Raw genomic sequence first — 15,193 nt, forward strand, 5'->3', positions numbered from 1 at the left:
CCAAAGGCTTTTTCTGCATCTACTGAAATGGTCACATGGTTCTTATCTTTTTGTTATTGATGTGATGTATCACATTGATTGGTTTGCTGATATTGAACCACCTTTGTGTTTCAGGAATAACTCCCACTTGATCATGGTGAATGACTTTTAAAAAATGTATTGTTGGATTTGGTGTGCCAATATTTTGTTGAGGATTTTTGTATCTATGTTCATCAGAGGCACTGGCCTGTAGTTCTCTCTCTCTTTTTTTTATAGTGTCTTTTTTCTGGTTTTGCTATCAGGGTAATAGCGGCCTCATAGAATGAATTTTGAAGCTTTCCTTTTGCTTCTATTTTTAAAAATAGTTTCAGAAAAATAAGTATTAACTATTTTTTAAAAATGTTTGGTAGAGTTCAGCTGTGAAGCCACCTGGACTTTTGTTTATTGGGAATTTTTTTGATTACTGATTCAATATCATTGCTGGTCATAGTTCTGTTCAAATTTCTATTTTGTATTCATTTTCATGAGGTTATATGATTCTAGGAATTTCTCTATTTCTTCTAGATTGTCCATATATAATTTTTCATGATATTTTCTTCTAATTCTTTGTATTTCTTTGGTGTTGGTTATTTCTCCTTTTTCATTTCTGAATTTGAGTTCTCTCCCTTTTTGTTTTTGATTAGTATGACTAGAGGTTTATCAAATCTGTCATCTTTTCAAGGTGCTTTCATTTTACTCCTCTCCTCACCCCACATTGTAGGTATATGGTGACATACCTTACATCCTTTTGTGAATTCCTTGACTGATATATATATATATATATATATATATATATATATATATACACACACACTTAATTTTACTGATTTTGTATTTCCTACTTTTCTTACTCCTGCTCATGGCCTTTCCTTTCCACTCAAATTGTCCCCTTTAACATTTCTTGTAAAACTGATTTAGTGGTGGTAAATTTCTTTATCTTCCGTCTATCTGGGAAACTCTATCTTTTCTTCTATTCTGATTGATAGCCTTGCTGGGTATTCTTTGTTGCAGGTTTCTTTCTTTTAGAACTTTGAATATATCAAACTGTTCTCCCCGGCCTGCAAAGTTTCTGCTGAAAAATCAGCTGATAGCCTTATAAGGTTTCCCTTGTATGTAACTGTTTTCTTTTCTTGGTGCTTAAAATTTTTTTTATCACTATTTTTTGCCATTTTAATTACTATGTGTCTTGATGTGCCCTCCTTAGGTTGTTTTAATGAGGGCTCGTCATGCCTCCTGGACCTGGATTTCTGTTTCTTTTCCCAGATTCAGAAAGTTGTCAGCTATTTCTTCAAATAATTTTTTTGTCTCCTTTTATCTCTCTTCTCCTAGGATCCTATAATGGGAATGTTATTATGTTTGATGGTGTAGCAGACTTCCCTTCATCTATTCTCATTCTTCAGTATTTTTTTCTTTCTCCTGTTCAGCTTGATTGCTTTCCATTATTCTCTCCTCTAGGTTAGTGATCCATTCTTTTCCTTCCTCCAGTTTATTATTTATTTCTTCAATTTTTGTATATTATAAATTTCATTTATTGAGTTCTTCATCTCTAATTGGTTCTATTTTATGTTTTTTTCTCTCTTTGTTAATAGTCTCACTGATGTCCTCCATTGTTTCCTCCATTCAGTGAGTATCTTTATGACCATTACTTTAGATTCTCTATCAGGAATATTTATCTCCATTTTGTTTAGCTGTCATGCATAATTTTGTTTTATTCTTTCATTTGGGACATCTGCCTTTGTCTCATTTTGTCTAACTCTCTGTGTCTGTTTATATGTGCTTTGGAAGTCAGCTACATCTCCTGCTCTTGAAAGTAGTGGCCTTATGAAGAAGAGGCCCCATGGGGCCCTGCAGTGCAATGTCCCCCGTTCACCAGAACCTGGCACTTTAGAGGTGTCCCCTGTGTGATGTGTGCATCCTACTGTTTTGGCTGAGCCTCATTTGCCTTCAGTTGTCTGTAGTGGTTCTCTTTGCCTATTGATAATAGGATTTAGTCCTTATGCTGTTAGTGGGCCAGTTTGGGGTCACCTTGTGCTGAGTTGGGTCAGACCAGGTGTTTGCCAGAGATGTAGTAGCCCTGAACTATAGGATGCTCTCCCTGTGTTGTCCTCTGAGAAGCTTCCTTGTTGGGTGGGGCCTGCAGTCAGATGTCTGCCCCTGATCCGCTGTTGCAGCCACATTTGCACTGTTGTGTGTTGTACTCTTCTGCTCTCCCAGGGGTAGGAATCACTTTGGAGTTGTGTTGGCTCCTTTTGGGGGTCTTGCACACTGTCAGGCTTGTGGCACCACTTTGGGCTCTGCCCAGTGGCTTAGTGTAGGGGGTAGATTTGCAGGAGAAAGCACTTATGGGGCGCATGGTACCTGCAAGTTCCTGTTGGTCTGTTGAGTGAGGGAACCTACAACCAGTGCTGGTAGGGTTTGATGAGGCAGATCCACAGAAGCAATTGGTAGTGGGGTGGGTGCTTAGAAAGGTGGATGGAGGGTGTTAATGCTGTGCTGGCTCTCATGGGTGTTGTGTATCTAGGTTGGGGGCAGGTGTAGGAAATGGCACCTGTGAGCTCTTTTGTTCTTAGAGAAGTCTCCCAAAGATCCCTGCCTCTCTAGCTCTGATATTAGTAACCAATCTCCTTCCCATAAAACCCAAGCATTTTTCATACTTCTGTATCTCAGTGGAGGCACTTGTGCTATCTTTCTAAGGGTAGGAACTCCAATATCCCAGTTCCCCTAGAGCCAAGTCCAACCCCACTTATTTTTAAATTTCCATATGTTAAACTACATTGATTGTTATGCCTCTCTGGTTTTCAAAACCAAATGTTATGGGGATTCCTCTTACCCATGCAGGTCCCCTGTGAGTAGGGGGCCTAGTGTGGGTGTGTCTGAGAGGCCTACTGTGTGTGTGTGTGGGGGGCGTCTTCCTTCTCTGTGCCTTAAGTCCCTCTGTCTTGCTGACAGTCCTGAGGGCCCATTTGGCTCCCAACAGTTTCTCAGTACTTTCCACCTTCCTTGATGTGGCCCCCTCTCTACATTATCTGTGACAACCCAGAAAATGAGCTGATAATTGGCAGAAAAGACTCATTTCCACTGATGTGGGTGTTATCTAATTGTATCCATGGAATGAGATGAGCTTAGGATCTTCTGACTCTACCAACTTCCCTGGAATTGCAAGACATGTACTGTTTTGAAGATAGGAGTTTGTGTTGATATATCCAATTCAAATTCAGGACTGCCAGGTTTTCACTTAAGCTCCTCATTCTTACATTTGTATCTGCTTTTTTCCATGCTGAAAATTATGGTTCTTGATTATAACATCATGTTTGCTCAATTGCTTTTTCCCACAATAGACAATGAGAATAAAACCAATAGTAAGAGAAACATTATGATTACTTAAATCAGTTTAAGTTGTTACCATTTGCAGTTCTTTTTGTCCTCAGAGCATATGCTACTAGGTATGTATAGTCAAATTTTTCTAATTAAAGCAATTTGGAATAATTCTTATGTGGTTAATGCCACCAACTACATATGTAGTTAGACTTAGTTTTTTTTCCTTTGATTTTCAAGACTTACTTTAAAAAGATTTAATTTTTTAATTTACATGATAATGTTTATAGTTCAAAAGACATGTCTATAAATAAGGAATATTTAAAGAAGTCTAATTTCTTTCCTATTCCCTCCACCCTTCTCTAGGACCAAACAAATTCATACATTAAAAAAGTTGCTTAATTAGTTCCATTAATAAGTAGAACTATTAGGCATTTCTTTTGGTCTAGGGATACTGTGAAAAGTCATTGAGACATTAAGGGGGTTATGTATCAAAGTTTGAGGGTCTGTGTAGTTTATGGAGTATATATACATATATAGAGTACACTATATTTTAGTATATATAGTATATGAAGAATATTCTTCTTATAGCTGCCTCGTACCCTGTTAGGTGGATACACTGTATTTAATCCCACTAGCCCCCTCTGATAAACCTTTGGGTTGTTTGTAGCCTTAGCTATTTCAAATAGTGCTGAAAGGAATAGCCATGTGGTGTGTGTTTTGTGTTTTATTTTTGTTTTGTGTCTTCAGGAGTTTTCAGTGGGAGATATTCCTGTAAGTGGGATGGCTGGGTCAAAGGGCAAACAAATATGACATTTTACTAAATACTGCCAAATTCACCTTCAAAGGGGTTATACCATTTTGCATTCCCATAATCAAATCATGAGAGTGTCATTTCCCCTAAAGTCTTGTCAGCAAAGTATGATGTCAAAGTTTTGGTGTTTTGCCAGTAAAATAAGTGAGAAATTATATCTCAATATAGTTTTAATTTGCATTTTTCTTATTATGAAAGAGGTTGGTCATTTTTCATGTAAGAGTAATTTGCATTTATTTTTCTATGAACTGTCCATTTATATCTTGAGTGAAATTGTCTATAGAGCTTTGGTCTTTTTCTTCTCCAATTTTAGAGGCTTTTTATATATAAATTGCAAATATTTTTCCTAGTTTATCATTGGTCTTTTAAAAAATATTTATATTTCTGAAAAGCCCTATAGATTGTCATTTGTCTTTTTAGTTGCATATTATAGTGGTGCATCTTTTTCTTTGCTATGCAAATTCTTACACTTTTATGTTATTGATGTTTTTGGTTTTGGTGAAGCTTCTGGTTTTGAACCACACGATTAGGAGAATTTACCTGACTATATGAACTTGTGCTTTCTTCGAATGCACTTTTTATTTTGCCATGCCTCTTAGAAAACAAGGAAGACAAAGAAAAATCTTGTAAAATTCGTGAGGGCTAAGACACACGTTTTTACCTTCATGTGTTAGGACCTAAAATGACTTTCTGTATTTTCCTTTGGACATATAGCCTGTCATCTTTTGTTTTTGACTCCAAGTTCTAACTCTAAAAAGTGTCCACTTTTACCTGGGAAAGTGACTTTAAAATATATTGAGTATAGGTATATGCCTTTGTTTTGCCCAATGAAAAGTAGGGAAGTCATTTGATTAGAGAAGGCATACAAGTAAAGGAGCAATGAAATTCTAGAGGCTAATTTGAGTAGATTTATTGGCATTTAAAATGTATTGGTGAAGTTCGTGTGTGTGTACACATGTATGATGATCCATAAAGGTAACTTGAATTACTTCTTTTCAAAGTGATGTTGACTTATAATTACTCAAATACTGTGTTATAAGGAAGCAAAAGAAACCTTTATAGAAGAATGAAGCTACTTTTCTACTATCATGTTAGAAAACACTAACTTCGACCCTAATTAAGCTAAATATTATCCCAACAAGAAATTTACATTATTCTTATTTGTAGACTTATAAAAACTTGTATTTTGTTTTGTTTTAAATTTTGTTAAAAATGTTGTTAAAGGGGCACCCGGGTGGCTCAGTGGTTGAGCGTCTGCCTTTGGCCTAGGTCATGATCCTGGGGTCGTGGGATCGAGTCCCACATTTGGCTCCCTACATGGAGCCTGCTTCTCCCTCTGCCTATGTCTCTCTCTCTCTCTTTCTCTCTCTGTCTCTCTCTCATAAATAAATAAAATCTTAAAAAAATGTTGTTAAAAAGTTGTGGGTATTTGTGCTGCTCTGATTGCCTTAGATCTAAGATTCAAAAGGTGGACATATAACTGGTTAACACTTCTGCTAAGGCACTGGGTCACTCACCTAGGATCTAGTGGAGTGGTTATACTTCCAAACATGCTATAGAACTTAGAATGCTTTTGGACACTTCTTTTAGAAACATGATCTAGTCCTATGACTGCCAGGAAGGTGATACTTTTTTGCACGATTGGGCAAGGCCTTTGTCGTGGTCCAAGCTCTGGCCAAATGTGCTTCCCAGTTTGCTTTCTGTGACTATTTCCCAGGAGTAAATAAATAATAGATATGTTTCTGGTGATGTTTGTCCCAACAATAAAGCAGTCAACATGTTAAAGTTGAAAAAAAAAAGTTGTGGACATTTGTTTTCTATTTTGTTATGTAGATTATCTACATAAAATCCTTGGTTTTGCTTCTTGGCATGCAAGGCTTAAAATATATTTTACCTGGGACCATACAGAAAACATTTGCCAACCTCCGCATCAAATAAACAGTCAAATTTGTGATGAATCTTGAAGGAGGAAGTTCAAAGTGTAATGGGGGAGTACAACGAGGGGCTTTTAACTTGTTTATAGCATAGATTCCAGCTTGTAGTCTGATTCAGCAGCTGTGAAAGGACAGCAAGATTTCTGTATTTTAAACAAGAATCCACAGGATTCTCTAGGAGTTTGACTACCAGGGAGAAATCTGCAACTGGGGTGGAACAAAGTCCTCTAAGGGAAGTAAGACCTAAGCTGAGACTTGGAGACTGAAAGGAGCAAAAAACCGGTGGTTTGGAGATGAGTTGTTCTGAGAAGGGATGGTGAGCCAAGGCAAGAGCACCTGAGGAAGTGAAGTCTGAGGCTTCTGGAGCAGAGAGAAGTGCTGGGAACAAGACAGAGGAGACCTAGGAGGGAGATAGACTCACTCTTAGGACCATAATCTGTGTTGTCATTTGCACTTGATCCGAGGGACAGTGAGAAATCAGTGAATATGTTTTAAAGCCACATTTTATATTTATATCTTCATATATTTATGTACTCATGTGGGGTTTTAAGTAAATGCCTATGTGTGCCTTTTTTTTTTTTTTTAAGTGTAGTTCTTTTTTTTTTTTTTTTTTTCTCCCCCTGCTTGGTCTCTCTTCTCAAGTCTCCTCAAGGAGCCTGTTGTTACGGACTGAATTTTGACCCCCTCAAGTTCATAGGTTGAGGTCCCAATCCCCGGTACCCTAGAATGTGACTGTATTTGGAGATAGAGTCTTTAAACAGATAATTAAGGCTAAATTGTCATAATGGTGGGGCCCTAATCCAGTATGACTCATGTCCTTATTGGAAGGGGGTGACACATGAGGTATGTACACAGAGAAAAAAAAGCCCTGTGAAGACAGCGAGAGGGAGACCTTCTGCAAGCCAAGGAGAGAGGCTGCCGGAGAAACCAACCCTACTGATGCTTTGACCTTGGACTTCTAGCCTCCAGAACTATGGGAAAGTAAATTTCTGTCCTTCCAGTCTGTGGTACTTTGTTGTAGCAGTCCTACCAGACTAATATATTCATATTAGTGTCCTTGATCCTGTTCATCCATAGTTTTCTCCTTACTCAGATGATCTTGTACAGATATGAATATGCATATATTTATACCACATGTTTCACTTACGTTAAGATGTCATTGGTGTAAGACACACCATTATCTTGTTATACACAGAAAGAAATACATGCTGTCTGTTAAACCCTGACACAATGCTTTCTTAACCTTGTAATTTTTATCTTAAATTTATTGAATTAGTTCCTCTAGCTCTATTTAGACAGCATTGTTTTGCATACATGCAAAGAAAACTTTACGTGGAATAGATGGGGTAAGATATTCCCAGAACTTCATATTCAAATTTGACTCTTTGGAAGTCCTTCTCAATTCATAGACATTGGGTTCTGAGCTTCTCCACACACTGGTGTCATCTGTGCCAAGAAAATTAGTGATGCAGTATGGCCTGTGACGATGCTCTGTTGTTTGGGGGGCTGTTCCTTGAACCCCCAACACCAACTGCCTATGGATGGACGTGCTTCGATGTGCATGTATGGGCAAGGATGATGCTGTAATGACTGTCATATGGCGTTTGGTGACTAAAGAAACTCATTTAAAATATATTACAACGTGAGGGAAAAAAGGTATTTCAGAATAAAAGAAGCACCACATATATTTTATATGTGTGTATACCTGCACAGACATTTTTTGAGTGGTGCTTTTGGTTTTTTCTTTTTATCAAGATGGCATCATATCATGCACATTTTCCTGCATTTTGCTTTTCTCAGTACTGTGTAGCACTCCCTCCGGGTCACTTGACATAGCTCTTTTTCTTTTTCTTTTCTTTTTTTTTGGTAGCCATAGATACTAATTTATTGTGTAGATGTATCACAATGTATTTAGCCAGTTTCCCATTTATAAGCATTCATTTTGTTTACAGAGCTTTTTGTAACTATAAACGATGCTGCAGTAAGTATCTTTGTGCATCTGTCCTTAAGGACTAGTGCTTTTATTTCCTGGGACTAGAATTACTGAGTTAAAGGATACTGTTTATTTTAACATATGTGGTAAGATTGCTTTCCACAAATGCTGGTTAACCTCCTCTTTCCACCAGCAATCTATAAGAGTGCTCTGCTCCACATAGCTTGTGTATTTACTTTGCGAGAATGAACATTTAATGATAACAGGTCTTATCATCCAAGAGAATGGTTATCTTGTTTGTCTTTAATAACATTTCTAGTTTTCTTAATGTAGTTCTTCCTAAGGATTTCATAGTTTTTGTTCTTCTTAAAATAAAAATTTTCCCCATTTCATTCCTAAGAGCTTATTCTAGAGCTATTTTTTAAATTAATTAATTAATTTATTTATAGGACACACAGAGAGAGGCAGAAGCAGGCTCCATGCAGGGAGCCCGACATGGGACTCGATCCCGGGTCTCCAGGATCAGGCCCTGGGCTGAAGGTGGCGCTAAACTGCTGAGCCACCTGGGCTGCCCAAATAAAGCCATTTTTAAGTTACTTCTTGTCCAGTATCCGGAGGCTGTCAGCAAATTTCATTCCTCTTGGAGGTTTTCTCTTGATGGGAGATGGAGGCCTCCATAGCTGACTGACGCAGCCTATTCATTCAACTTTCTTCTACAGAATACTTTTAATTTCTGTTTAACTTCTGTCCTTTCTGTACCCTCTTGAGAACATTTTTGCCTTTCTCTTCTCTCTACCCACCGCCTTCAACTTCTACATTTTGTTGAGATAATGCTTCTTTTAAATATATCTCTTCTACTTCAGTGATCCTTATTTATCACAAATTGTGCACTACATACTACACAAAGAGATACACATTTTCGTTAAGATTTAAGTTTACACATAGGCACACACATCAGGAATTATTGCTCAATAATTTTTGTTTTTATCTTATTACCATCTTAAAGTCTCTGATTAATTAATTTGAGTGTTAATTTTTTCTCAAGTATTTTTCTCATATGGAGAACTTGAGTAATATACTTTTTTGTTGAATCTTTTCTTGTATTCCAGTATTCTTCATCTGTCTGACAAGGGAATAGTATCTTGGCTAAGTATAAAATTATTCGTTCATAGTCCTTCCAATAAGTTGTCTGTAGATCCTTTTTCTTAACTCCCAGCTTCCTAGTTTCGGGGTGACAAGTTAGATTTTTTTTCCCTCCATGATAGCAAGTGGGTTGGTTTTTAATGGTCTTCATGCTTGGGAGATTTTACTTTCTCCTTAAATTTCAAGAATTTCAATCTGCCTATTTGTGATTCTTATAGTCAATCTGGCCTGAAGCTCCCTATACACCCTTCTAATCTGATGATTTAGATATTTCTACAGTTCAGGGAAAGTTTTTCCTATTCTTTATTGAACAATTGCCTTTCCTCTTTCAGTTCTTTTTTCTCTTTTAGTAACACCTATTATTTTCATATTAACTTTCTTGCTAATGTTTCCAGTTTTTTTTTTACTTGAGTATTTTAATTACTTGTACCTTTTTGCTCAGTACTTTGAAGTGTATTTAATCTTTCTGGAGTTGCATTTACTCTTTCAGAGCACAGATTAAAGTCTTAATGATCATCTCTTTTAATTCAACTGATACAATTTTCCAGTGAGGGTTCTTATTTTTATGATAGTCAAGGCTCTTTAAACTGCTTTATAGAACTCCTTATTCTTATTTTCTATTCATGTTTCCATCTATTTTCTCCAGCAGTTTTATTTCATGAGAACTCATTTAGATTATTCTACGTGTTCTTTTTCTCTGGTTGCTGGGACCTCTTAGGTGGGTTTTAAGTTTTCCCTGTTCACTCTCTAGAACTTGGCCTGGTTGTTGATGTGTCCTTAATGGTGGGAATCCTATAGGAGGTGAAAAGCAAATGAATTGATTTATGGTCCTATACACTGTAGTATAAAGGTGGGTGCCAGCATTCTGATAAGAGACCCAGAAGAAAGAAACTCCTGTGATCTCCCTTTACTCATTTAGCTCAGGAGAAGGGAAGATTTATTCACCTTTCTTCCTTGTCTTGACCTCGGAAGGGTCTGAAAGATGTAGCACAAACACATGGAGTCATCTTTGAGGAAATGGAGGACATAGTTGGGCTCAACAAATCTTCCTCTGGACCCACATGCCTTAGTCACCAGCCCTGTTCTGCTGTACTGTACAGACCACAGGGAAGGGAATCCTATACCAGCTCTGTCTGAAGGGACTTTGTGGGATCCAAGCTCTCTCACATGGGTCTCAGCACCTACCTGCTATTGGAGAAGCAAGCAGTTCATTCCAGAAGTGCTGAAGTGGGCACTTTACTCAGGTTACCATGTTCCCAGGACCCCCAGTATCTTTCTTTCTTTTTTTGAAGTATTTTAAGCATAGGAGTGACATGGCCAGATTTGTACCTGAACAGGATTGTTAATACTGGAAGCAGGGAGATTAGTTAGGAAGTTTTTGCAGAATCCCAGGAAAGAAATGAAGGTGGTTTGGACTATGGTGGTAGCACAGCGGATGGAAAGAAGTAGATAGATCTGAGACTTACTGAGAAGTCTTTTTTGAGACTATAGAACAGATTGAGTAATTGGAGGTAGTAGAGAAGGAAGAGGCTATAGTAAGGAGCATGTTAATTAGAATTCAGAAGACAAATCCAAACTTAGATGGGAGAGACTCTTCATGAACCTCGGCAAGAGAAATATAAAGGTTTAGAGGCTTATGTTCATTCATAGAGGAACTGAATAAAAAAATGTGTCAGAAGAAATAACATTCATTCACTTGCAAAGTATATATATAGCATATGTGCTAGTCACTGTGCCGCGGGCTGAAGACATACTGATGAGTAAGACATTGTACCTGCCACCAGGAGGCAATTGTATTTGTCAGTCAGATGATCTGAGATGGTCTACTCTATCAAAATTGCTTGTCGATTTAATTAGAAAGAGGAAGAGCTCAAAGACTTTTATATAGGATATTACTCTGTAATGGGGAGGAGGAGCCTCTCGGATATTAGTTTGGTTCTTCCATTTTTAGTAAGAGCGACTCCAGCTGCTTCACATTATAGGGGGAGGTATTGATGTAGAATCTCTAAGCTTCCATTCTGACAGAAAGGTACATGACCTAGAAATCATCTAGAAGGGTTGGGGTAACACACTTGGGTGTCACTTCAGGGGGGCTGACTGGGTCAGATCCAGTAGATGGTGCATGCCAAAACCAATCCTGTTTAGTACCTGTAGGGCCTGCTCAGACCTGTGATTTTAAACCCAGAGTTGCAGAATGTAGGACCTAGGTAGTGGTAGGACCTAGGTCTAGTGGAGTGAGAGAACCTGGTGTCCAACATGACAGGATGATTGTCTTTCCTCAGTGTCTGTTGAGGGAGGGCTTTGCTGCAGCCCCTCCTGTGGCTACAGTGCCAGAAGGTCTAGCCTCCCCCATCGCTCCTCATGGGGTGTCCTTCGGGAAGAGTCACAGCATAGGCAGGACTCCTCCCAGGCCTGAATCGAGCCACACCTCCTGCTCCAGAGACTCAGCTGCTCTGGCACTCCTGAGCTCCATTTTACCCAGTAAGGGACGTGATGAAGGAGTCTAAGGGCAGTTAACCTGAGATTCCTAGGCCTGCTTGGATGAAAATCTCCTTCACTGAGGATGTGGGAAAGGAAAGGGCTTTCCTGGGAGCCCATACCCAGATTGTACATGGATGACCTACTCGGACACCCACAGCCACGTCTTGGTTTGAGAATTGTATCCAGTTTTCAACATCTGGACACAACGCGCCAAAGCTAGCTATACTTAGTCACAAGGCCATAGTTGGTGCCTCAAGGCAGTACTGAGCCACTCAGGGTACTGGCTAGCAAACCCCTTGTACAACACAGTTAGGGGTCTGAGGCCATTATGACTCCATCATGGATCGTTGGCTCTCATTAGCACATCTGAGACTAGAACATGTGTGCTCAGCACAGAAGGTGTATAGAGTGGCCCAATGGTGACTTTTGGCAACGAAGGCACAGATTTTCTGTATCCTGAACTCCTTTCAGGCAGCTGTTAATTTGAATAAGAGAAGAAGGATCAAGGTCAGTGCCTTTAGGAACCCAACCCTGTCACAATATCGGAGAGGATTCTTAGTCATCAGAGGGAATATTCCTGAGAATGTACCTACTGGCTTTGGGAAGATGTAGCAATTTTCTATTTGTGAGTGCTGATTTGTTTTTTCATTTTATCATGTAGGGTACTATTTATTTTATCTTATTTTTTATTTAAATTCAGTTTGCCAACAGATAGTGTAACACCCAGTGCTCATCCCATCAAGTGCCCCCCTCAGTGCCCGTCACCCAGTCATCCCATCCCCCCACCAACCTCCCCTTCCACCACCCTGTGTTTGTTTCCCAGAGTTAGGAGTCTCTCATGGTTTGTCTCTATTTTTTCTCATTCAGTTCCCCTCTTTTCCCCTATAAAAATCCCTTTCACTATTTCTTATATTCCCCGTATGAGTGAAACCATATGATGACTGTCCTCTGACTGACTGACTTCACTCAGCATCATCCCCTCCAGGTCCATCCCCGTCGAAGCACATGGTGGGTATCCATCCTTCCTGATGGCTGAGGCATATTCTGTTGTATGAGTTGTGATTTCTAATGCACAGGTAAGTGGGCACAAAACTAGCTATGGATGAGAGGAGGAATGCTGGTGACTTTACCCTTTACCGGCAACATGGGAACTCAGTCTTCGGCCGACAGTCAGTACTGATTCCTCTGTTCCTTGATCCCCACTTCTTCCCTTCTCCCACCATGTCCCTCTGCTGAGCTGCAGTGACCAAAGCTGAAGACGGTGCCTCAAAAGATGTGAGAAGGCAAAACCGGGACAGTGGGAAAAGATGGTCCAGGGAAGAAGAGGGCTGCGTCTCTCCAGGGGTAAGGGAGTGAGCCGGTTGTGCTGGCGGCAGCAGCTCTATCAGGGGACGTAGAGGCACTTACCATATGAGAACTCCCCACCTTCTCCCCCCTTCCACCTGGGGTTTTTCTGCACTTCCAGCACAGTGAGGAATATTGACATAGCTGTGCTGATATCAGGGATTTGGGGACATTTCCAAATTTAAAAGGTAACTTATAGAAATACAATTTTGTTCTGTACATACTGATAAATTGGTAAATACCTTTGTATTATTTTTATAGATTATTTAGATAGAGTATAGATGAAATGCTCACAGATTCCATGTGCAAGGTAGCACGTTTTCTTTATAGTGAATATCCCATAGTCCAAATCCTAAGCTGGGGTCCTGGGGCCAGGGCACGTACTTCGTCTCCCTTGTCTTGCGTCTGGGTGGCATCTCTTTCGTATTTTCCTTCTGTTCTCGAGGGGCAAGAATGCCTGATTGGGCTTAGCTCTCTGCATAGGTCTGGCTAAGTTCCCCCCCCCCCCCGCCCAGCCTCCGCCCCCCATGTCTGTGCCTCAGCTGGTAGGACAGGCGTATCTGCTTTATAAACAAAATTATTTTTGGTCTGTGAGAAAGGGAGGGGGAGGCCCTTCTTAGGTGTTCAAGCCTGGACTCCATCCCATTTTAGCAGAGAACTTGGTACGGAGTCTCCTGGGGTCACCTTGCTATTAATAAAGAGCTGCTCCGTTTCTCTTCATGACTTTGGTCCTTATGTGCTTGCTCCCCACACGCCCAGAACACCAAACAGAGTCTGTGAATTTCTCCTTTTTACCTCTTCCTCTGTCTTTTTCTCTCCCATTTTCCCTCTTTCATCCTTTTCTTCCTTCTACAAGCTGTGTGCCAGGATCTAGTGTAAAGTTCTATATTACTCATTTTGTTCTCACAGTGGACCGGTAACGTAGCTGCGTGTGTTGTCACCCCATTACCCAGATGAGGAAACTGAGGCCCCCAGATGATGAGTAACATGCAGCAGAGCATTTGAAGCCAGGCGGTTTAGCACGAGAGCCCCCACGCATAACCCCTCTCTGACACCCTGCAGCGGCTCCAGGTGTGGTAGCCCAAGTTAACAAGAGATTTGTCGTAGACCAATATTGATGCTTGCACGGAGATGTCGCCAAGACTGGTCACCAGCAGACATGCTTCAGGAGTGCTGGGGGAGAGCTGTCCTTCCAGAAGAGCACAAGAGCTAGAAGAGCAAAATCACGTACCCTCTCCTATGACTTTGAACTTGTCGGCCAAACCTGGGAGGTTTGTTTTCATCTGTTGAACAGTAACACCAAAAGACGAGAAAATAATATCCTAGAACAGTTTCCTCAGATGTGTTCTCAGGAACCCTAGTTCTGTAAGTGATTAGTAGATGCACAAAGAGTTCCGTGGCCAAGTGAATTTGGGAAATTGTGCTTTAAATGGATATAAATAGGTTTCTTTATTGCAGGACTTTTTCAGAGCCTTTGCTATGCTAATAAGCATAGTGAGTCTCCAAGAGGGAGATAGGAGCTGCCTTTTTTCCTCAAACTGATTTCCCCAAACCATCCATCCCCTCCCTGTCCCAGCATCTACCTTTATCTGCTTAGCTCATCTCCCAGGAAGAGTAGGAACACTTTCCTTTTCTGTTTTGTAAATCTGCCTTCCCCAAGCTGTAAGGGCTAAACATTACCGTCCTCAATCTCGGAGGTAACTTGGTGAGCGTCCCCAGGGGTGCTCATCAAGTTCAGGAACATAACCTGTTTTGTTCTCCCTTTGCAAGGTGCTCTTAGCTATTCATGGTGAAGCTCTTGCTTTTTTTTTTTTTTTTGTAGTTTTCACGCAGTTCTTTCAACATTACCTCATTTTAACCTATTGGGTAATTTATTTTTAGCCTCAAATCCAATTAATCCAAAGGTGTTAGGGGAATCTGATCCAAATATTTATCTATTTAACCCTTTCTCGGAGGAAGCACTGAGACTTCCCTATTCTGTACCACATAATTGCTGCTCTGTAACCATGGCTAATTAAGGAGGAAGGGATGTAAAATTTATGTGACAGGGTTGTGGTACCACGGAGGTCACAAGATATTTTAGGGAAGACTTGAAGTTGGAGAGGTAAAGATAACAATAAGAAATGTGTTTCTAATTTAATATGTTCACAATAGTTTACACATGAGGCTGCCACTAGAACATGTTGGAAACAGAATAAGTAAAATAAAAAC

The sequence above is a fragment of the Canis lupus genome, chromosome 29 (assembly GCF_011100685.1).
Source record: "Canis lupus familiaris isolate Mischka breed German Shepherd chromosome 29, alternate assembly UU_Cfam_GSD_1.0, whole genome shotgun sequence".
Taxonomy (NCBI): Eukaryota; Metazoa; Chordata; class Mammalia; order Carnivora; family Canidae; genus Canis; species Canis lupus.